At 38.0% G+C, this 24146-nt stretch overlaps 1 long non-coding RNA gene and 1 other non-coding gene across 2 annotated transcripts in view; one reads left to right on the plus strand and one right to left on the minus strand.

Moving 5' to 3' along the window:
• Window positions 1-24146, minus strand: part of LOC131484411 (uncharacterized) — a 478066-nt gene that overhangs the window by 285337 nt on the left and 168583 nt on the right. Inside the window, exon 3 of the long non-coding RNA XR_009248234.1 lies at window positions 22585-22632. This is a non-coding gene — a long non-coding RNA (uncharacterized LOC131484411). The remainder of the gene's footprint in view (window positions 1-22584; window positions 22633-24146) is intronic.
• On the plus strand, window positions 17037-17143 carry LOC131489419 (U6 spliceosomal RNA). The gene has a single exon (XR_009250547.1). It is a non-coding gene; the product is annotated as a U6 spliceosomal RNA (small nuclear RNA).

Consider the following 24146-nt stretch of genomic DNA (forward strand, 5'->3'; position numbering starts at 1 on the left):
TTTAAAGATTTCCTCCAAAACTGGATGCCACACTGATTTGTATTCTAAGCTATGCTTCTGAGATAGGGTAGAGCCTTCATTAATCTGTTTTTTTCCAGCAGTTATCAGGAAAGTAGTTAGAAGCATCAGCCTGCATTAATGAAGAATTCCCCTTGGTCCCTGCTGGCGTTGCCAATCTGGGGCTAATCACTGAGAGAGATGAGTGAAGCAGAGTTAGGACAGAAGAAATGACATGCAGCTTAGCTAAGGCAAACACACAAACGTTGTGCTAGAGTTCCCGAGGTCCTCTGGGTTATGCCTTTGTGAGGGTGTTAGAATCCACTGTCCTCCATCATTGCATATTCCAATCCTTCTCATTCTCTAGGCTCACCTCAGTGGCTTTCCTCATGTCAAGCCCTCCCTGATTCCTCTCCAGCTAGACGGTATCTTTCATCTTCTATTCCCTTTGTATGTGTAATAGATCAATCTGTACCTTTTTTCTGGCATGTATCACCTTCTACCTTATATCACCTTATATACCAATTAAGCAGCTTGTTGTCTCCACTTTTACTTAACTACTGAAAGACTGAGAGTCCCTTCCCAGCAATTATGTTATGCCACCAGCACGTTGCTAACATGATCAATATTTGCTGACTGAATCATCTCTCAGCTGAGAAAGACCCAGGGCCACCATCTTCAAGAAAATCATTAGGATTCCACAAACAACTGGATGTACACTCACAACAATGTTCCCAATCCAGAGAGATTTTGATTGGAACTTTCCTCTTGATCTTTGGTCAATTCTACCCAGGCAGAGACAAGAGGAGGAAAAGCCCACTCCTTCTCATGGAGCAGAAGAAGATTCTGTTCATGCTCTGTCTTTCCCAACCTGGCAGCATAATCAGTGTTGTGTTTTTACAATCTGTTGGTATTCTAAAAATGAGAACAATGACCTTTGTATTAATTAGTTGAAACAAGAGCCTGCTGAGACTAGAAGAAAAAGACTTAATGGGACTTGAGATTATATATTCCAATCATAATTACGGAGGTAATAACTAATGTTAATGATGAGATCAAATAAACATGCATCCATACAAATGTGCATTTAATCCCCTTCCTATGACTGAGATGTTCTCAGGACTACCTAGCAGTATAATACACACACTTAAGACTGCCCAAAAAGTCTAGAAATATAAAAAAAAATTTCATTGTCCTTTTTTAGATGAGCAAGTAGACCATTGCTTTAAATTCAAAAGTACATCACCTGAAAGGTTGTTTAAAATTTGAAGGAAAACATATTGAGCATATTATTTGAAAATATAACTAACATATTTTAAAAATAAGCATAGGCAATGCTTCCCAAATTTTTGAAGACACTTTTTATCTGATAACAATAAGTGTTTCTGAAGAAGAAGTAGTGAAAGGGTAGAGAAACTTAGATTATGCCTGCCTCTAGATTATCCCTGCTCCAATACCACACACACCTCTATCAGAGATACCTGGTATCTCTTGCATTGCTTTTCTTGAGCAAGGATGGCTCCCTCTATCAGGGTTCTTGAGCTGGGGTCCACTGAACCCATCTTCAGCCCATCCAGAGACCTCTGGGAATTGTAGGTGAGATTTTTCCATGACTGTACATGGGAATTTTTCTCAGGAATATAAAAAAAAAGTTTAGGAAGCAACAAACTAGATGATAAATACTTATTTTGTATCCTGCTGTATAAAAAAGGGAAAATGATCAGGCAGCACACAAACAAAGCCTTCTAGAACAATATCCCTGGGAACAATCATAGAGACAAGAAGATGTAAGTATCTTCCACTGCCCACTGCATTCCGGAGCAGCAGAGAGGGGTGTCTGGGCTCTTGAGATCAGATACAGTCCATGTGTTGTTGGCTTTTAGCTGCATGATTAGGGAAGTACCAGTACTCCCCAGTAAAATCAGGGTTTGGGATCAAGCCTTATGGTCATAGCTGAGTGCCCTGGTAACTCCTTAGACTCCACTCTGTTCTGCTACTACATTCTTCATTTGTTGGGAGACAACTGATCCTTCTTCTAATGCAGTCAGGGACCTGGGGTCCTTGCTTCTGGTTGCAGCTATAACAGAATCAGCTATAACAGTAAGGAAGGCTATAGCACAAAAAGGAAAAATTCTGGTTCCCTGTTTCTGACTCTAACATTTAATACCTGGCTGGGAATGAATAGGCTTTGGGGGAAAGCAGATTGTCCAAGAAATTACCTGACTTATTCTTCATCCCAGGTAAACATTGACTGCCCTCCATTATCATTTTGATGCTGTTAGGATCTAGGCATGTATCAACTTAAGAGAGAAGACCCAGGCTCTGCTCTTTCTACTCGCACAGTCACAGCCACTAATGTCATCACCAAGCAGCTATGGATTATTTATTCATTTGTTTGGTTATGTTTGTTTGTTTATATCCTGATTTAGTTCATGAAGAATTTGTGATGCCCCAAGGGAGCTATTGTGATAAGAGCTCACTTCCTAGCATCTCTGTGTTCAGACAAAAAGAATGAGAAGGGCCGAGGAAGCAGGAGGTGTTTCTGGGGAACTATCATGGGGAGCAGAATCCCGCAGGACCTGTATGCATGGCTCTGGTGGTGCTCTTGCAACTCTGCCCCCAACCTCTTGGATTTGCCCCTCACTTCATTCTCTGCTAACAGGCTAGTTGCAGGCACCCTTTTTAAAAAAAGTATAATTGATTAAGTATCTGGAGGAGGGTTAGAGATTAAGTCATTCTCATTTAGGCATTAATTAATTAGTTAAGTATCTCCCAACTTGCAGCTGGACTCAGATATGTGAGGAAAGAGAGGAGATTTTCAGGTATGGGGACTCTTGAGGGGAGGGCACACCTAAGGAGGGTGGGAAGATTAGAACATCAGCTAGACACTGTTCATCTGGATATCTGTAGAGAGCATGGGAGCTGGGAACTGAATTAATACAGAATGGTGAAAAGTACAAAGATAAACCATGGGTATTTCATAGTATCAATGTGGGGCCAGTACTGCTCCATGGCATTTAAAGGAATCTTCCTTTTCCTTCTCCCTCTTCCTATCCATTTCTTCCTCTTCTCCCACATCTTCCTCTCCCTCCTCCTCTTCTCCCTTCCCCACTCTCCTGAACCATTTGACCTCTGCTAGATCTCAGAAGAGAACTGTTGATACCATAATCGTTCTACATTATTGATTAAATAAAATAATTAGTGTGTTGGCAATGAAAAGAGGAACCAGAGAGCATCAACTCCTTCAAGTAGCAAATAAGGAACATAAAAATTCCAAGATGGGAAGTCACCTCATTAATCCAAGGTCATTCTGGAATTAGAACCCAGGATTCCTGACTCCCAATTAAATGGGGTGGGTTTTTTTGTTTGTCTGTTGTTTTGGTCTTGTTTTTTTGTTTTGCTCCATAGTAGAATTTCCTAGGCAAACAAAGAACCATATACCACATAAAATACTATTTTACTCATGAGACAGACTATTTAACTGCCTGTTTTGCATCACCTTTGTGCTTAAAGCTGGAAATTAAGATGGGCACGACTTTAATTTTAAAAGTACTTTCTGGGGCGCCTGGGTGGCGCAGTCGGTTAAGCGTCCGACTTCAGCCAGGTCACGATCTCGCGGTCCGTGAGTTCGAGCCCCGCGTCAGGCTCTGGGCTGATGGCTCGGAGCCTGGAGCCTGTTTCCGATTCTGTGTCTCCCTCTCTCTCTGCCCCTCCCCTGTTCATGCTCTGTCTCTCTCTGTCCCAAAAATAAATAAAAAATGTTGAAAAAAAAAAAATTTTAAAAATAAAAGTACTTTCTAGTGCTTTGTTCATTACTCTTAAAATTATGGAATTGGCTGTAATTTTTCCATTTTACAGCTGTGGAAACAAAAGGAGGTCAAAGACATTTTGCGGATGACCCAGAATACAATTTCAGTTTGGATGACCTGCATTTATTTTTCTATTTGAGTTTGCCTGTTCTTCATTCTACTTAAATTTCAGGATGAACCAATCTCACCTGTGAAAATGAAAATTCTAGAGGGAGAGACAGGAATACAAAATAGAAAGCCTATTGTTAATTTCAGGAAATCATACGATTTGACTTAATTATCCAATCTTTCCTTTTTCTAAGAGCTCTATGGCCAAAACAGTGGCTGTACATAAAATAACTAAGGATAGACTCAGATAAATAGATATGTAACAGGTGTTTCATAGGCCACAACAGCCCTGGGTGTATATACCATAATAGCTAACATTCGTAATAGTCAAAAGACAGTAGGTATTTGGCTTCATCCTCATTTGCATTACATTCTACCGGCAACTAAAACTTCTCCCAAATATTTCTAATAAGAGGATGCTGGCTTGGTTGAGTAGGGATAGCTAGGGTTTTACAAATCTTCCAGTTCATATGTGTGCTAACCCCATTTGTTCTTGTCTGCTCAGCTCTTTGTAGTAATGCTGCTGGTGGCCACATTCACAGCCATGTGGCAGCTGGAGCCAAGGCTTCCAGTCTGTAGTGAGAGGACCACGTATCTACGGTACTTTGAGAGCCTAACACCCTCCATTGCCACAGTCTACGGGATAGAAATTAGGGCCTCTGTTTCCAAACTGGGCTTAGAGAGTTTAATAACTCAGCCAACGTCACACAGCTAGTACCACAGAAGGGTTTGAAACCAGCTGCAGTGACTCCAGAGCCTGCATCCTAACTTCACACTAAACGTTTTTGGTTTGTGAGGCAATTGGATATCAGCTGCTGTCTGGAGCCAGTCTTCGTCTAGCAAACTGGCTCTCTGGAGAAGGCCTGCTGGTGCTAGGAAGTTAGGAGAGCTCTGGATACGTGTGAGCCTTGCCAGCCTCACAAAGTTTTCTGACTGAGTGAAGCACTAGTGAAGGGAATCACCCTTTGCAGAAGAAGAGTTAGACAAAGAAAATCTCCTTAATTCACAAGTTGAGAGCAAGAAGAGATGATTCGGCTCCAGTTTTATTGATTTGGCAGGATAATGATGCTTGATTTCAGTAAAAACATCTTCATTTTAACGAAAAAGAAAGATGTGAAAGATCTCTAACCACACAAAAGATTTCAGTGCAATTTGGGCATGGTGCTGCACCAAATATAGCACCAGAAGAATATGATAGATTACTGTTGTCCCCCTATCCCGGAGGCCACCAGCTTAAGCAGGTAGAAAAGTCCCGCCAGACTTCCTGTGGGAAGTCCCAAATCTAATTCCCCAGCCAGAAGATCCGACAACCTGGCAGGCTATTCATGGTCCGTCTCTGGGGGCAGTATGACCTTTGCCAGGTTCAGGAAGCATACTCCGAGTGCTGAGTCAGTAAGGGGATGCAGGAGCTAGAAGTATTCCCTCACCTCTACCCCACACCCAAACACCTGTGAAAGTACATGTCAGGGGCGGGACATGCCCCTGACATGCACTGACAGCCTGAACGTACTGAAGGCTGAGACATGAAGCTTTGAGCATTCATTTCAGGACGTAAGACTGATTTCTTTAAGACATGCCAGATACATGCATGGATGTGATATACAACTGTCCCTATCCAAAAATCAAGGAGGCAAATGTTCAAAATTTCTGACTTTTTCACAACCTGGCTGCCATGTGGCGTCTCATCTCTTTATTGGGAAGTGAGACGACCATAAAAACAAATTCTTAGGTTGCAGTTTCACCTTATAGATTACATTTCCAAGAATGACTTTAGGTTCCCTTTAGAACATTAATGACACTTTCCACATACCAGCTGCTATTCCACTTTGCTTCAGCATTATTTTAATTTATCATCATCATTCCTTTTGCCCCAACTCACTTCCTTCACACGTGTGCCAGGAATCTCATTCCTGCCCAACTGTCACTGGCCTAGGCTTTTGGTTGCATCCTGACAGCAGGTTTCTCCTTAAGTGTGGGTATAAAGTCTCTATAGATAAAAAGAAGAGGAAGCTGAGGCAAAGGACAGAAAGGGATTATAGTTACTGGCTCCTGGCTCTCCCTGAAAGAAAGAATGTCAGCGATTTGCAACAGGAAGGCCAGGTGGGTGGAAACATGAAACCAGTGATTATCTGATGCTGATGAGAAGGCCAGCACTTCTGATAGAGCTGAAGGCCCTCGGTGGGCGAGTGCCCTAAGCAGCCTGGCAGAAGACAGAAGAACACAAAGAATTCTAGCCCTCCCTGAAGGAACTGTTCCTGTTATAAACTTCCATCATTTTTTCAGCTCACTTCATTAATAAGTACTAATCACACTGAAGTATCTCAATGGAAATACTGTTTTGACACTGAACTACAAAAAGACTTGATGAAATCTGCCTCTTAAGTAAGGGAAACAGAAGTCGTCTTGGTCATTCATTGTCCAATTAGATTAAAATAAAGCTTTGAGAGACACCGAACTGTGGTACCATAGTGTAGTGTAGTTACATGAATTTGGGTTTTGAGTCAGGCTGACCTGGGTATAAATGATTGTGTGACCTTGGACAGGTAATTTAACCTCTATTTGCCTCAGTTTCCTCATCTGTAAAATGGGACCATAGTACTACTATGTCATGGAATAGTTAAGAAAATTAAATTAGATGGGATTAGTAATATACTTAGCAACATGCATGGTACCTTGCAGAAACTATGAATGCCTACTTGTCTCTCTGTCTTTTGAAGGCTAAAGGTACCTATTGTTTCAACATACATAGTATGTTCCCTAAGTTACTTACAGAGCTTAAAATGTGACCAAGAACCTTGTAAAATTAGAAACTTGAGAACACAGAGGAAAAAAAGAGTAGAAGTAGCTGCAGTGTCATGGGAAGAGCCATGGACCAGAGTCTGAAGTCCTGAATGACAATCCTGGCTTTGCTCCTCTCCTTACCAGCTATAGGATTATGGGCACATTGCTTAATGTCTTAAAGCCTCAGGTTTCTTATCTACATCAAGGAGATAACAATATCTCCTTTGCAGGTATCTTTCCTATGCACAGACACTGGGCTTATGATTGGGTTTCCCACAATATGAACATGACACATTCAATGCCCTCAAAAGAGCTTGCAACCTAGTGGAGGAATCAGACACTTGTTTTAACAAAAGCACACTCACTGATCCGCTTTTGGACTCCTTCTCAGAAACAGTAGAATATGGTAGGCACAGATTTATGCCAGATAACTTTCAGTCCAGGCTTTTCTACTTCCTAGCTGTGTGAACTCAGACACGTTATTTCACCTAACTTTGGAAATGAGGAAAATAATAGAATTGTTGTGAAGATTAAACAAGATAATGTATGTGGCTCAGTCGGTTAGGCCTCCAACTCTTGATTTTGGCTCAGGTCATGATCTCAAGGTTTGTGACATCAAGCCCAATGTCGGGCTCTGCACTGACATCGTGGAGCCTTCTTAGGATACTCTCTCTCTCTCTCTCTCTCTCTCTCTCTCTCTCTCTATATATATATATATATATATATATATATATATATATATATATATCCTCTCTGCCCCTCTCCTGATTGCACACACACTCTCTCTCTCAAAAATAAGTAAACTTTAAATAATAAAAAAAAACCCAAGATACTGTATGGAAATGTGAGGAACCCTGTAAATATTCAATAAGATGTTAGTGTTTTTAGTGGCCCTCGGTATCCCCTGTACATGGGATCAAAGGTTTGAGGGGCCCTCTTGTGAATCCTATGTGTCCCCTCACACCAATGATCCATGTGAAAATGTTTCCTGGTCTCTGCTCTAAGAAATGCTATTGTTTTGATACTGTTAGTTATGGCTACAATTTCAAAAGTCCAGACTCTAACATCTGAACTTTATTTCTTGAAGAAAAAAAAAAATGATAGAACTTACTTTTTCCCCATTTTTTTTCATAGAAATTCCATCTTGCATAATTTAACTTGCCACTTTTTATTTTTACGACGACTTCTACTTTCTGTGACACAGTTTCTATAAATTATGGAGAAAAGCACAAACTTTGCATGTTACCAGGAAATTATGAGATGACAACGAGCCTCAGAGAGAATCATCACAAAGAGAATCAATTATGGAAGGAAAATGTTCAGGCTCTCATTCTCAAGGTTCTTGAACAGAAACCCTCTTCCAAAGTAAGAGGAATTATTTTCCCAAATGATAGTTTCAGTCCCTGAATCCTACTCTAAGCTAAACCCCAGCTGTGTTCATTTTACTTAATTTTCCCTCAAAGTGGAGATCAATAAGGATGAAATACTGTGCATATGTAGCACCTTGTTTCGAAAGAGTCCAACAGGCTTTAAGCATATTATGCCATTAATCTTCCCAGCGGTCTGAGAGAAGGAAGTGACAAGTGTAATGTCCCTGTGCTTACAAATGAGGAAACCAAGGAATGACAAAGGGGATTGAATGTCCAAGAACACAGTGGAATCGGTGGCAAAGCTGGAAGAAAGAAATTGGGTATTGGGAATTGTGATTATTTTAAGGGCATAAGAATACCCATAAATTAAATAATAAGATAAAACCCAGCTGCTGATTGCTGAGTGTGTCTAAACCAAAGTAGGGAACATGTGGGCCTTCCAATATGCACAATAGACCTAATGCTCCCAAGGTGCCTAGGATGATGCTAACAGATGCCCTGTTGAGTTTCCTCTCCCTTTGGGCCCCACAATTGCAGTCACTTCTCACACCACGAGAAATCGTCTGACTGTAATTGGCTACAGATTTCCAACCCTAACTTCAGAGTTTTATTTCTTTCATGTTTGTCTCCTCTCATACTCCAAGTCAAATTATCCACCTATTTTCTTTCCTCTCCGAAGTCTACCTATATAAGGGTTGATTAAATTCCTGTCATTTTTCTTGTTTTAAAAAAGTAAATGGCCTAGAAGACCATATTTTCTCAATACAGGCATTGGTGAAATGGAATTTAAATACAGTATAAAGTCTTCTAAAGCTATTCATCAAATGAGGGTAGTTTTTTTTAATACACTTGAATCATATTTATGGCTGAGAATATTGTTATAACAGCTGTTAGGAAAGCAGGAGTTCAAATTTTTGTAAGTCATCAGCCAATTAAGAATGTCAAAGTATCTCTTAAACACTTTAAGGTTAGTCGATGAGCAAGTCACTTTGATATCAAAATCACGTCTCTTAGGGCACCTGGGTGCTCAGTCAGTTAAGCATCTGACTTTGGTTCAGGTCATGATATCATCATTCATGAGTTCAAGCGCCACATTGGGCTCTGTGCTGACAGCTCAGAGTCTGGAGCCTGCTTCAGATTCTGTGTCTCCCTCTCTATGTGCCCACCCCCTGTTCATGCTCTCTCTCTCTCTCTCTCTCTCTCAAAAATAAATAAACATTAAAAAAATAAAAAATAATGATAAAAAACATCAAGCCCTGAGAGAAGAGTGGGGTGACTTAGGAGTGAACACCAGAGGCAGCTGCTTACTTAGCATTTTCCCCTCTTCTCATCCTTCCAGAGTCTTGCTTCCAGTTTAATAATTATAAATTTCAATTAATAACCTGGTTCAAAGCAAGCACTTCATAGCATTAATGGGGTTAAAGGAAGAACATGAATTAGTGTATAAGAACTTTTCTAGGAGATCTCATCACCATCTGGGGTGAAAGAGTGAACTTTTGCTGAATACTGACTGTTGCCGTACATGAATGAGCAGTTATATCTCTACTGATTGGGGGGGGGGGGGGGCGGTATGCGTGTGTGTATAGGGTAGAGTAAATAGAAGAAATCAGTGACCTGTGCCTAGTTCAGATAGTTCTCATAAAATCTGTTATAGTAGTAGGAACAGGAAAGGAGTGTAAAGAACTACTATGAGCTAGTAGTGGTTATTACTAGAGTCCATGGGCATGAACCCTAGAGGCTTTGAATGTGAACTTCAAAAGAAGTATTGTGATAGGTAGTTGTTTGTTCGTTGTGCTAAAATAGTGCCATCCAGGGAACAGCACTGGGGAGCAAAGAGTCTCCTTCCTGCTGCCTTTGAATTTAGACAAATAAAAGAAGGAGCAGTCTACTTTCTCTTGCCCATTAATGGAGTTTCTCTAGCTTGCATCTCTTTAGGAAAAGCTACCTTGGATGAAATGTTACTGTTTCACTTTCTACAAAGTGATTAGCATCTCCAATACCTACTTATAGTAACTGCTGCAGGTTTCAGGTGTCATGGGCCTATAGTTTCAGAAAGCTTCCACAAGGTAGAGGATTTACACTGTTTCCATGCATAAGATTTGTAAGCCAACTTCTGTATCTGCATAAAACATTAGGAAACACATATCCTTAAAAAAGAGCTTGATTGATAAAACATTGTTATGGGCTGAATTGCAGCCTCTCAAAAAAAGATATGTTGGAAGTCCTAACCTCCAGCACCTCTGTCAGGCAGTTAGTTAGGCAGAAGCGAGGAGATCCTGGCCATCCCCTGGGAGCCACCCTGGAAGGTTAACAGCCACACCTTCAGAGCCACCCGTAAGAGCCTAGCACAGGAAAAGCCTAGCACAGAACTGGCTCAAAAGCCACAGGGGACTTCTAAGAGCTAAGCATGCACACAAAGGGTCCAAATTGTCCTTAACTACCTTTAAGGTCACAACAACAGCTCATTAGACACTCATCAATATACAATACATAAATAACTACAATTATAACAGAATGCATCATGGGTAGGCACATGCGCAGAGGCCAAAATGTTATATAACAAAGAGCTGTCAATCAAAATGTCAATAAAACCCAAATTTACATATGCAATAAGCAGGCTTACAAGGATGCAGCTAGAGTTTTTCGGTGCCATTGCCACTCTTGCTCCAGCAGTGGTCCACTTCCACACTTGAAATGCACTATACTTATCTATTCAATAAACTCTATCTCCCCATTCTGGTCTTGGGTCTCCAGTTCTTTGGTGTATCTGGGACAAGAACCCCATGACCTGGTAACACCTCAGAATATAAACGTATTTAAAAATAGAGTCATTACAGACAGAGATAATCAAGTTATAATGGGGTCATGAGGCTGGGCTCTAATCCAATATGACTGGTGTCCTTTTAAAAAGGGGGCATTTGGACACAGAGACAAACATGAGTAAAGAAAGACAATATATGAAAAGACAGAAGAAACACAGGGAGAACACTATGTGAGGTAAAAGTGGAGATAGGAATTACGTGTCTACGAGCCAAAGATTGTCAGTGATCCATCAGAAGCTGCAAGAGAGACACAGAAAAAACTTCCTCGTACAGTTCTCAGAGAGAATCAACCCGCCAGTTTTGAACCTCTAGCATTCAGAAGAGTGAGACAATAAATTTCTGTAATTTTAAGCCACCCAGTTCTTGTTACTTTATTATGCAGCCCAAGGAAACCAATGTGCACATTATTATCTCATTTTATTTTATTTACTTTTAAAGATTTTGTTTTTAAATATTTTCTCCATGCAGCATGGGGCTCAAACTGACAACTCTGAGATCAAGAGTCATGCACTCCACTGACTGAGCCAGCCAGGCATCCCTAATATATCATTTTAATTACTAGTTTCTAATATATAAGAGAAAAGAACTAGACTTGGAGCAAATATTCCAAATAGCGTTTTTATTCCAAATAGAAGCAATTGCTTTTAGTCTCTCAGAGAAAATGTCTTTATGTTTGAGCAAATACCTTCATGTCCATAGGTGATATTCTTAGTTAAGACTCATCACCAAAGTTTTCTAGAGATCATAATCCCTCTCCAACTTGTATCTCAGCTTACACCATCATACATTAACTCCTTAATTAGGTTTATAGCCTATATGGATCAGTAATCCTGCTTGCCACAGACCCCAATGCAGCAAGTATGTCAATATCCAATTCAGACTAGAGTGGATTTGATATCCTTATGTTTTAAATTTTCTATGGTTATGAAGGATTAAACCTCAGTAAATCTTGCTTCATTTTAATCTGTGACTTCTTTTCTTTTTTTTTTTAATTTTTTTTTAATGTTTATTTATTTTTGAGACAGAGAGAGACAGAGCATGAACAGGGGAGGGGCAGAGAGAGAGGGAGACACAGAATCTGAAATGGGCTCCAGGCTCTGAGCTGTCAGCACAGAGCCCGACGCGGGGCTCGAACTCACAGACCATGAGATCATGACCTGAGCCGAAGTCGGAGCCACCCAGACGCCCCAATCTGTGACTTCTTTTCGACATTAGTTATTCCCAGTTAGACTCCAATGGAAAGTCACTAATTATGACTCCTATCAAAACTGGAAGCATTTTTGCCACCTAGTAACCAAATGGAATTTCTACTGAAAGAAATGCTTAAACACGTGGTCTATTCTGAGAAAAAAAAAGGTACAGCTTTCACTCTATAACAGTTTACTCATTTTTGTCCTCTTGAGAGTAATAAGAGTATTACCAAAAGTGGTGTCTGAATGTTTCAAATCAGAAGATGAGAAAGCAAATTCTTCTTTTTGAATGGCCTAAATTTGATTGTAAATCTCACTATTGTTTCTCTTCTGCAGGACTAGGAAGAGGAGAAAGTTATTTTGGTCTTAATTCACTCACAAGAGCATCTTTGTTGAGCCAACCAGAGCCAGTTACTGTTGTGTGGGTAGTGTCTGTGGCAGTTGAGTGAAACTGAAGACATTTGACACATCGTGAAGAAGTTTAATCTCTTGCCAACCACAAGTAACTAATTGCCAGAGAGAGTTCCTTCCACAAATTTGAGATTGCAGAGCACTCTCTTTGCAAGAAATCTTGGCTTCAGTGAAAGGACATCTGAGCCTATATTTTCTTTTCATTTTTCTATGGAGGTTGTCTCTGTCTTTGTCTCTACCTTTCATGCATATTTGATCACTCTTTCCATCTGTTAAAAAAGAATTCCTTTTTTCTTTAGAAATAGAATTTCTATTTCTTTCTGGCATACACCGCCAAAAGTTTTGTTTTGTTTTAGTTGACACACACTGTAACTTTAGGTGTATGACTTAGTGGTTTGACAAGTTTATCATTTTTTTATGCTCACCACAAGTATAGCTATCATCTGTCCCATTATATCATTATTATAATATCACAAACAGTATTTCTTATGCTCTATTTTTTTTTTATTTTATTTGAATTCCAGTATAGTTAATATACAGTGCTGTATTAGTTTCAGGTATAAACTACAGTGATTCAACAATTCTATGTATTACTCAGTGTTCATCACGATAGTACACTTTTAATCCTTTTCACCTGTCTCCCCCCCACCTCCCATCCGGTAACCATCAGTTTGTTCCCCATAGTGAAGAGCCTATTTTTTTCTGGTTTGTCTCTTTTTCTCTTTGTTCCTTTGGGTTTTTTTCCTTCAAATTTCACATACAAGTGAAATCATATAGTATTTGTCTTTCTTTGACTGACTTATTTCACTTAGCATTATGCCCTCTACATCCCTCCATGTTGTTGCAAATGGCAATATTTCATTCTTTTTTTGTACCTGAATGATATTCCATTATATATAATGGAATTATCCATCTACTGATGGACACTTGGGCTGTTTCCATATCTGGGCTATTGTAAATAATGTTGCAATAAACATTTGGGTACACCTATCTTTTCCAATTACTGTTTTCATTCTCTTTGGGTAAATACCCAGTAATAGAATTACTGGATCATATGGTAACTCTATTTTTAATTTACTGAGAAACCTGCATACTCTCTTCCACAGTAGCTCCACCAACAGTGCACAAGAGTTCCATTTTATCCAACTCCTCACAAACATCTTTTTCGTGTGTTTTTTACTTTACATTCTTACAGGTGTGAGGTGACATCTCATTGTGGTTTTGATTTGCATTTCTCTGATGGTGAGTGATGTTGAGCATGTTTTCGTGTGTCTGTTCGCCATCTGTATGTCTTCTTTGGGGAAATATCTGTTCATGTCTTCTGCCCATTTCTTAATTGGATTGTTTATTTTTTGGGGTTGAGTTGCATTTTGGATACTATCCCTTATTGGATATGTCATTTGCAAATATGTTCTCCCATTCAGTAAACTGTCCGTTAGTTTTGTCGATTATTTCCTTTGCTGTGCAAAGGTTGTTTTTTTTGTTTGTTTGTTTGTTTTTAATTTTGATGTAGTCCCAACAGTTTATTTTTGCTTTTGTATCCCTTTCCTTAGGAGACATATCTAGAAAATTGTGGCTGAAATCAAAGAAATTACTGCTTGCAGTCTCTTTTAGAAAATTTTTGGTTTCAGTTCTCACATTTAGATCTTTAATCCATTCTGAGTTTATTTTTGTGTATATAGTAAAAAGTGTTCCAATTTTATTCTTTTGCAGGTAGCTGTCCAGTTTTCCCAAACACAGTTTTGTTGAAAAGACTGCCTTTTCCCCATTGCATATTCTTGACTGTGTTGAAGATTAATTGACCATATAATCATGGGTTTACTTCTGGATTTTCTATTCTTTTCTATTAAACTATGTGTCTATTTTTTGTGCTAGTACCATAGTTTTGATTACTATAACTTTGTAGTATATCTTGAAATCTAGAATTATGATACCTCTAGTTTTGTTTTTCGGGGCTATTTGGGGTCTTTTGTGGTTCTATACAGATTTTGGGATTATTCTAGTTTAGTGAAAAATGCTATTGGTAATTTGATGGGTATTGCACTAAATTTGTAGATTGCTTTAGGTAGTATGGACATTTTAACAATATTTGTCTTCCGTTCCATGAGCATAGACTATCTTTCAATTTGTGTCATCTTCAATTTCTTTCATCAATGTTTTATATTTTTTCAGAGGACAGTTATTTCACCTCCTTTGTTAAGTTTATTCCTAGGTATTTGATCATTTTTGGTACAATTGTAATGGGGTTGTTTTCTTAATTTCTCTTTCTGTTACTTCGTTATTAGTGTATAGAAATGCAGAGGAGTTCTGTATATTGATTTTGTATCTTGCAATCTTACTGAAATCACTTATCAGTTTTACTTGTTTTTGTAGAGTCTTTAGGGTTTTCCAAATACAGTATCATGTCATCTGTGAACAGTACAAGTTTTACTTCTTCCTTACCAGTTTGGATGCCTTTTACTCCTTTTTCTTTTCTGAATGCTGTGGCTAACTATTGCAGTACCATGTTGAATAAACCCGGTGAGAATGGACATCCTTGTGTTGTTCCTGACCTTAGGAGAAAAGTTCCCAGGTTTTCACCATCGAATATGATATTATCTGTGGGTGTTTTCATATATGGGCTTAATTTTGTTGAGGTATGTTCCCTCTAAACCTACCTTGCTAAGGATTTTTATCATGAATGGATGTTGTACATCATCAAATGCTCCTCAGCATCTATTGAAATGGTAAGATATTTATCCTTTCTCTTGTTGTTGTGATGTGGCACCTTGATTGATTTGTGAATACTGAACCACTCTTGCAACCCAGCAATAACTCTCACTTGATCATGGTGATTGATTTTTTTTTAAGTTTATTTATTTACTTTGAGAGAGAGAGAAAGAGAGAGTATGGGAGAGGAAAGAGATAGAGGGAGAGACAGAGAGAATCCCAAGCAGGCTCCACACTGTCAGTGTAGGATGATTTTCTCCTGCATTTTGTTGATGTGGTGTATGACAATTGATTAGTGAATACTGAACCATCCCTGCATCCCTGGAATAAATCTCACCTGCTCATGGTGAATATTATTTTTAAAGTATTTTTGTATGTGGTTTGCTAATATTTCATTGAGAATTTTTGCATATAAGTTCATCGGGGATATTGACCTGTAGTTTTGTGTGTGTGTGTATGGCATGGGGGGGGGCGGTCTTTTTCTGGTTTTGGTAATGTTGTCATTTTAGAATGTTATCTGGAAGCTTTCCTTCCTCTTCTATGTTTTGGAATAGTTTGTGGAGAATAGGTATTAACTCTTCTTTAAATATCTGATAGAATTCACTTGTGAATCCATCTGATCCTGGACTTTTGGGGCTTTTTTTGTAGTTTTTTTGATTTTTGAATCAATTGTGTTACTTTTAATTGGTCTGTTCAGATTTTCTATTTCTTCCTGCTTCAGTTTTGAAAAATTTTATGTTTCAAATATTTGATCCATCCCTTCTAGGTTGTGCAGTTTGATGTCATATAGTCAAAATTCTCTACTTCACATCATTTTCTAGACATGCTAACTTGGTTCTACCATAAGTGAAGTTCTCCAGAGAGAAGAACATGAATGATCAAATACTTAAAAGAGACTTGTCTACATTTAAACATGTTATTAAATCAAATCTGTAGACTAAGAAAAATGACTAATAGTTCATTTGCAAGCTGAATTACTTCATTTGCATAATTTTTTAAACCCCAAAGTTTTTGTTCTTGATCTGACAAGATATGTGAATAACTGAAAACATAACATACAAATTCCTGTTTTACGTTTTCAGAAAAATATTGTTTCTCCAAGTGTTTCTAAAGTTTCCCAATCCACAAGGCACAACCTTAAGCAAATGCAGATCCATGTATCTGAGAGCTAGAGGAATTTATACAAATTAGGAAGTGGTAAGACGAGCCCCAGCCAAAGTATGGTCTCAGGTAGCAATACAAGAATGAGGTGACTGCACATGTCAATCAATCCACTAAAATTAATTAGGCAATGCTATACACGTTTGCAGCATGAGACCTACAAAAGTGATGGTCATTATCCTAAAGGCTCTCATATCAACTTGATATTGAAGTGTTGACTTCTTTGTCCTAGGCTGGTCAAGCTTTTATGACTGTCAGACACTGGGGAGAAGAAAGGTTCTAACGTTTTTCTTTAAAGGAAGAGAAACACTTTAGGATTTACTAAGGTCTTACTAACAGGAGTTAGTGTAAAAATTAATACCCTGAGGTGGCCTGCACTTACTAAGTACATTTCCAAGTGCCTAAATTCTCATGACAGAGAATATTCCATATATCCAACTGTACCGAATGACAGAGAAATACTCAGAAGACACGTGAAAAATACTGCTAAAAACTTTTAATCCCTGGTCAGTTTAGAGATTTGAGAAGAAAGACATAGATGATAAATGTATCTTATGAGTCAAATGGTCTTGTATTCCAAACCTGGCTCCATCATTTATAAATGATATGACCTCAGTAAAAGTGTCCTTATTTCTTTTTGCAACTCAGTTCTGTCACCTATAAAAAGTGGAAAGTATTGTGCTCACTTCAGCAGCAGATATACTAAAATTGGAACAATCCAGGGAAGATTAGCAAGGTCCCTGCACAAGGATGACACACAAATTTATGAACCATTCCATATTTTTTTTAAGTGGCAAATGTACTACTGCATAAGGTATGATCTTTAAATGAGATAACACCTCTTTTAACACTACTTAATTTAGAATTAGGCTCACAGTAAGCATTTGATAAATGTTAACTCTTATGTACTAGCAAATAAATATATGTAATATATATTACTGTGCATATAATATATAGCATGCATACATATAGTGCATATGATTTAAATATATAATTCAGTTCTGTAAGTGAATAGGTACCCTTCAATTAATTTACAAAAGGCAGTTTGCCTGGATATGATGATCATCTAATCCAGCAAGTATATCTTTCTTTAGAAAAGTCAATCTACAGGGAATATAGTCAATAATAGTATAACTTTGTAAGGTGACAGATGGTAACTATACTTTTTGTGGTGAGAATTTTGTAATATATATAAATGTCAAATCACTATGTTGAACACCTGAAACTAATACTGTATGTCAACTGTACTGTAATTTAATAAAATCAGGGGCACCTGGGTGGCTCAGTTGGTTGAGCATCCGACTTGATTGTGGCTCAGGTCACTATCTCACCAAACATGAGATGGAGCCCCACGTCAGGCTCTGTGTTGACAGCATGAAGCCCGCTTGGGATCCTCTCTCTCTCTCTCTCTCTCTCTCTCTCTCTCTCTCTCTCCCTCCCTCCCTCCCTCCCTCCCCTGCTCAGGTCTCTATCAAAATGAATAAACTTTTGTAAAAAAGTATCAATCTTATCATTATTTGTCAAAGAAATAGATAAAATCCTGTGCTTATTTGACTCAGAAAGAGCTAAGTTAGAACCCTGACTCAACCACTTAATATATAAGTGACTTTGGGTGTAATGTTTTTTCTCCCTGTGTCCACAGGGAAAATTAGGATAATAAAAGAGCATTTATCTCATATACATTTTTTAAGAGATAATATATACACAGTGCTTAACTCAGAGCTTGGCATTTATCTAAAACTCGCTATCAGTTACTATTACTGATTGTTATTAGTTTAAAAAGGTCTGTGTGTACCAATTTATTAGGTTGGTGACATAGGTGTTTCTTTAGTTGCAGCTCTCTTAGCTGAGATCAACAGTCCATGTATATAAGTGGAATTGGTGGACTCTAGTCAACTAAAACACATTATCAATGTCTAGGGGCCAACAGGAAGAAAGTAAGTTATTTTCAAAATGTTCTGCTGCAATGACATACGTTTTATAAGTGAGACAAAAGGATACAGGTTGTTGTATAACACATGCCAGCATTCCCCACTTCCCTTTGTAGCAGAGTAACTAGTAAAACTCCTAATTATTGAGCAGGTACTTTGTAAGTATAGTGCTAATCACTGGAGACAAAAGATTAAGAAATAGATATCACCTGTTCCCTTGTGGGGTTATAATCTAATAAGGACGGTAAGCACTTAAAAAGTATCTCACAACTAAACATATAATTATAAATTGTGTAGGTGCTGTAAAGAAGAAGTAAAATTTGTAGCTGGAGAGAGGGAAACAGAATCTGAAGCAAGCTCCAGGCTCTGAGCTGTCAGCACAGAGCCCAAGGCGGGGCTTGAACGCATTATCCGTGAGATCATGACCTGAGCTGAAGTCCGACGCTTAATGGATGAAGCCACCCAGGCGCCCCGGGAAAGGTATTTAAAATACAGTTTGGGGGCACCTGGGTGGCTCAGTCAGTTAAGCATCCGACTTTGGCTCAGGTCATGATCTCGGAGCTGGTGGGTTTGAGCCCTGCATCAGGCTCTGTGCTGACAGCTCAGAGCCTATGTCTCCTTCTCTCTCTGCCCCTCCCCCACTCATGCTCTCTCTGTCTCTCTCTCTCTCAAAAATAAATACACATTAAAAATATTCTAATAAGAAATAAATTACAGTTTGAAAGGCAAAGACAAAAAATAAATTTAAAATTTCTAATTACTAGGTAAAATGATTGCTACATGAAAAGAAAAACCATAAAGCAGAGAGTTTCCATGCAAACTCAGAATTCCTTCTAATCCTGTATTTCTGTGATTCCATGAACAGCAAGAGAATTAAAAAAAAAAAAATTTTACTATAGTTGACACACAATGATGTTACATTATTTTCATAGTGATTCGACATCTCTACACGTTATGCTAGGATCACCACAAGTGTAGCTACCATCTGTCACCACACAATAATACTGCGATACCATTGACTATATTCTCTACACGGAAAGAGAATTTTAATTGGCAGTTAACTCTTTAGTAATTAGACCCGGATGATTATATCTGAATATTCAAAATCCCAGGCTAAAATTTCTATCTCAACTTTAAAGCCAAAGAGGTACACATGAACAGAAAGATATTATTGAAACTTGATGGGATTAGATTCATGATGTGCAACAGTGAAAGGGCACAGCTTATCAAAAAGAAACAGATGCAATAGAAAAAGGAAGGCACTCTGCACTGTATGGGGATTCAAAGTTGAGAGTAGACATATGGTAGGAAAAAATTTATGTGTCAAAAAGAAAACCAAATGTGAGAGTAACAAGAATCCTTGAAACTTATAGACCAGAGAGAGAATATAGATGACATTTTCCTTAAATAAATAAAATACTTGGAGAGTCAAGCTGTAGTAGTGATGAAGAAGAACTCCAATTATCCTTACAACTCTTAGAGGGCTTAACTCATCAACAGAGTATAAAATATGTTTTCTTGCCTTGATACCAATTTAGTTCTTCAGATGGGAAAAGAAGAACTTGAGAATCTATTACTCTGAGTCTAATTTTGACCACCAGAGAAGTGATTTGTTATGTAATGTATTCCAAATTTTGGGACAGGCCATTTTGCTTCAGGGATTTTAATAATGAAGGAATAAAAAAAATATTCACAACATATTCCTTGGAAGAGCACTAACTTTTGGATGTGAACCTTTATGCCATGTAACTCATTACTCTTGGAAGGCTCTTAAAATAATAAAATGTCATCTAGGTCCACTACTATATTCTCATGATGACGCTGTTTATTCATCCAGGTAAGATGTAGGTCTCATTGATCAGGTACTTTCCATTTAACTGAACTCTAAATGGGTGATGAGTGTGGAGAGCTTCAATTGTTGGCCTCTAAATACCTATGTTAGCCAAGACTTTACTGAAAACGATGGTTCTCAAACGTTAAGATATATTGGAATCAACTGGAAGACTTTTTAAAACACAGTGCTCTATGCTCCATCTCCAGAGTTTTTGTTTTAGGAGGTCTGAAAATTTGCATCGCTAACTAGTTCCCAGACACTGATGTTACCAGTCTTCTGACCACTTTGGGAACCTCCTATCTAACAGAAGAAACAATATCATGTTGAAACGTCTGTAATCAAAACCTTCTCTTAAGGCAGGTGAAATCAGTGGCTCAATTCTCTTCTTTCTGCCAGAAAAGGAGCCACTCCCCAGTTTCTCAATCCTGTCTACACAATAGGAACCGTCCCTGGGAAGTTTTTAAAAAATATTTCTGTCCAGGCTTCCTCTACCTCTGGCTCTGATTAAATGAATCTGCACTTCCAACCCGATCATCCCACCCAGTTAAGTTTCCAGGTGATTCTATTCTGCAATCAGTGTTGAGAATCACTGACTTTCATGTTGACAGGTCTTGAGTATTTAGCTCCTCAACCTGATCCTGTTGGCATCACCAGTTAACAGCTGTCATCTAAGCAACTTACCCTCAAACCTTGAGTTAATTAGGCATCATGCATTAGTGAGGAGCTAAACACAAAAAGGGTTACCACCATCTAGAAACCTTAATTTTGAGTTGACGGGTCAAATACTAAACGTTTTTACTACCATGGGCAACAACAAACAAGCATGTCTTGAATAGTTACAGCATACTAGGGGAAAACAACCCTTCATGTTCATTCCACAAGTAAAGAGGGAGCCCTGGTTCTCACACACAGGAACTTAAGTTGTTAGCTTCCTATCAGCATGTTCAGAGATGATAATCTTACCTATTGCCCTGGAAAATCCCTTTGCAAAAGTCAAGGCTGGGGGGAGGATAAAATTGTTGTAATGGACGGTACACAGTAGCTGCTCAAATGTGACTCACTTAAAGCCTGATAATTTTATGCAAGTGAAATTTTTAGAAATGTAAGCTCTTCTTTCAAATAACAATATTTCCCTTTGTTTTAAAATCATTGACTGTCAATTCTACCTATATTCTTTGTATCCAATACCTAATGTTTTTTTTTTTTTACCTCTGAAACCAATGACTGAATTGCTGCACATGAAAAAGAATGGGAAGTGAATTTTAATTCTACATTGTTCATTTGAGTTTCATTCCTTATTTATATGTCCTAAAAAACCACTCCCCAAATCAATGGACTAGCATATATGGACACATGTTCATTATATTATTTTTTTTCTCAGGACTGTGTTCAGGAACAAACTGATAGATATGGATAGAAGTCACGGATATTGCTCATATATTATCTATCTTCTAAGCAATGAAAAAAGATTATCTACAAAGTTACGGATATTGCTCATATATTATCTATCTTCTAAGCAATGAAAAAAGATTATCTACATGATAGCTGTATACGTTATCAGTGATCATTTCATCTGCATGCAAGTGAAATATTGAACCATTATCATTATAAGAATATCATATAGTTTACTAAAACAACTGATCATATTTGCCTCTAGATTAAAGAAAACATATTACTTTATATTTGCAAAGGTAAGTAGGCATTTTCATAACTACCATGACGACTATTTAAATATATGTAACTAAATTTTCAACCACAAGTTCTCAATGTTTATTGCTTCTGAACATATTTTCCTCAATTCAATAACTTTTCTAATAACAAATAATTTGTGCAAGAGATTTAGTGTGCTTACTAAACACTAAAGTTCAGTACATGCAACACAGAATCTAGAAGTGCTAAGGAAAGAGTGAAGAAAGATCACCTCAGAAACTCAGAAATTTACTTACAGAATTCAACCCTAGAGTACTTGGTAAGTGTTATGTTTCTTTCTAAAAGCAATGGAGAATTCATCACTTAACTCTGAGCAAGAACCAAAGAAATGCATTTTTGAAGACTGACTAAAATGTGAACCTTAAATGGACAAGAGAACTTTAACGAGGTCTTGTGCAATTTGTGGCAGCAGCAAAACAAAAATCGGTAAGCTACATACTTGTGCATTCATCTCTCAAAAGAGAGAAGAACCTGCATTTTGCATAAATAGCTAACTGAAACATTAAGTATGCACAAGTGCACTCTAATTTGGGAGACTCCATTCGTTTCTTTAAGAACTACATTGGACAGACAGCTTCTTTAGATGTGTGTATATTATGTTCTTGAGATAGCAAATAGAGATGCTGGTTTTTTACTTTCAAGAATTATTTTTCAGTTTTCTTGTCAAAATTACTTATAAGTTTCCAGAAGCAGCATTAAATTTAGATAGTCTGGGCCCTAATAATAAAAGCATGAGATGAAACGTACCTACCTCTTCAACGTTAGCTCAAGCCCAGCAGAATCAGCAGCGCCAAGGACTCTGGAGTTGAATTAAAGAAAGATGTTATTTAATAAAAGATAGAAAGAACTGATATATACATTTTTTCAAGTGTAAGGAGAAGATGGCATAGTGAATACTGATTCTACAGCTTAGTGATCCACAGATGCAAGACAGACAGCAAGTATGAGTGCGAGTAGGGACAGGGTAGGGTGACAGATGGCAGTTGTAAACGTCTTCACCTTGTACAATTCTTATAGCATATGATCAGTAAAATTTTGCTGAATGAATAAAGGCCATATGTATGGTATTATGATCTCAACTTTTTAAAGAAACTGAAAACAGGAAATAAGACTCTATGCAGAAACTAAACATAACGTTTAAACATGAACATTACAAAACAAAAACGTAAGTAATTTTAACAAGATACACAGAACACAGAATTGCCAATGTTTATAATACCCATTGCTCTTACAATCAAACTGTGTTTGTTAAAGTAGAGAAAGATATACTTCCTGACTTATTTCTTCAACAGGGAGTATTCCCTGCACTCTGCCTCACTCTCTAATTCCTGACCTTCTATAAGCTAATCATTTAAATAAACACATTAGATCCTACTACTTTCCTACTTATATTTTCCAACAGTTTCCAACTGTACTTCACAAAACAAACAAACCCTATGTCATGAACTACAAACCCCTGCATCAGTTGGCCTCTCTCTACTCAAACTTCCCACCTCCAACTCATCTTCCCTGCTTTTCATGTTCCATTGCACTAGGACCTTCTTCTCAGTTCCAGAAATACACCAAGCTGTTCCCCACAGCAAGGCCTCCAGGAGCACAGCTCACTCTCTTGGAATATCACACTACTTGTTCCTTGCCTGGGTCACTAGTCATTTCTCAGTCTATGAGGAGACTTTCTCCCATAATCGTGAGGGTAATAGGTCCCCCGGTGTTATTTTCTCTCATTGCTCGCTGCCGTTTCCCGGCATAGTACTTATCACAGGTGATAATCATGGAATTTAAGTATTGATATGATCATCACCAGCTTCCTCCTTTCCAGTGGGAACTCCATGAGGGTGGAAACTGTTTCTTTGTAGCCATCACCTGGCAGAAAGCCTGACATACTGACATACAGCAGGTGCACGGTGCTTCTGAGATGAGTTTATAACTTAAAATAGTGCCAGGATTCTATTTAAATTGCCTAGAAAAACCTCAGTCTTGTAGGTGAAATGGCAATTTAATGACAAAGAAAAATTCAATTCCACCTAATTGTCCATGAAAAGGCAAAGGTGACTCCAAAGAACTAACAAAAATATGGAATTGGAATAGTAAGAACGAATCTATACTGTGTCTATTACATGAAACCTTAAAGACAGTGTGGAGCAAAATATTTTATTCATTTAATTTTTAAAAATTGTATTATGGTAAGAACAATTAGCATGAGATTTACCCTCTCAACAAATTTGTAGGTGTGTATAACAGTATTGTTGACTCTAGGTATAATGTTGTACAGCAAATCTCTAGATTTTATTCATCTTGTTCAACTGAAACTTT

Source organism: Neofelis nebulosa, chromosome 1, assembly GCF_028018385.1.
Source record: "Neofelis nebulosa isolate mNeoNeb1 chromosome 1, mNeoNeb1.pri, whole genome shotgun sequence".
Classification (NCBI taxonomy): Eukaryota; Metazoa; Chordata; class Mammalia; order Carnivora; family Felidae; genus Neofelis; species Neofelis nebulosa.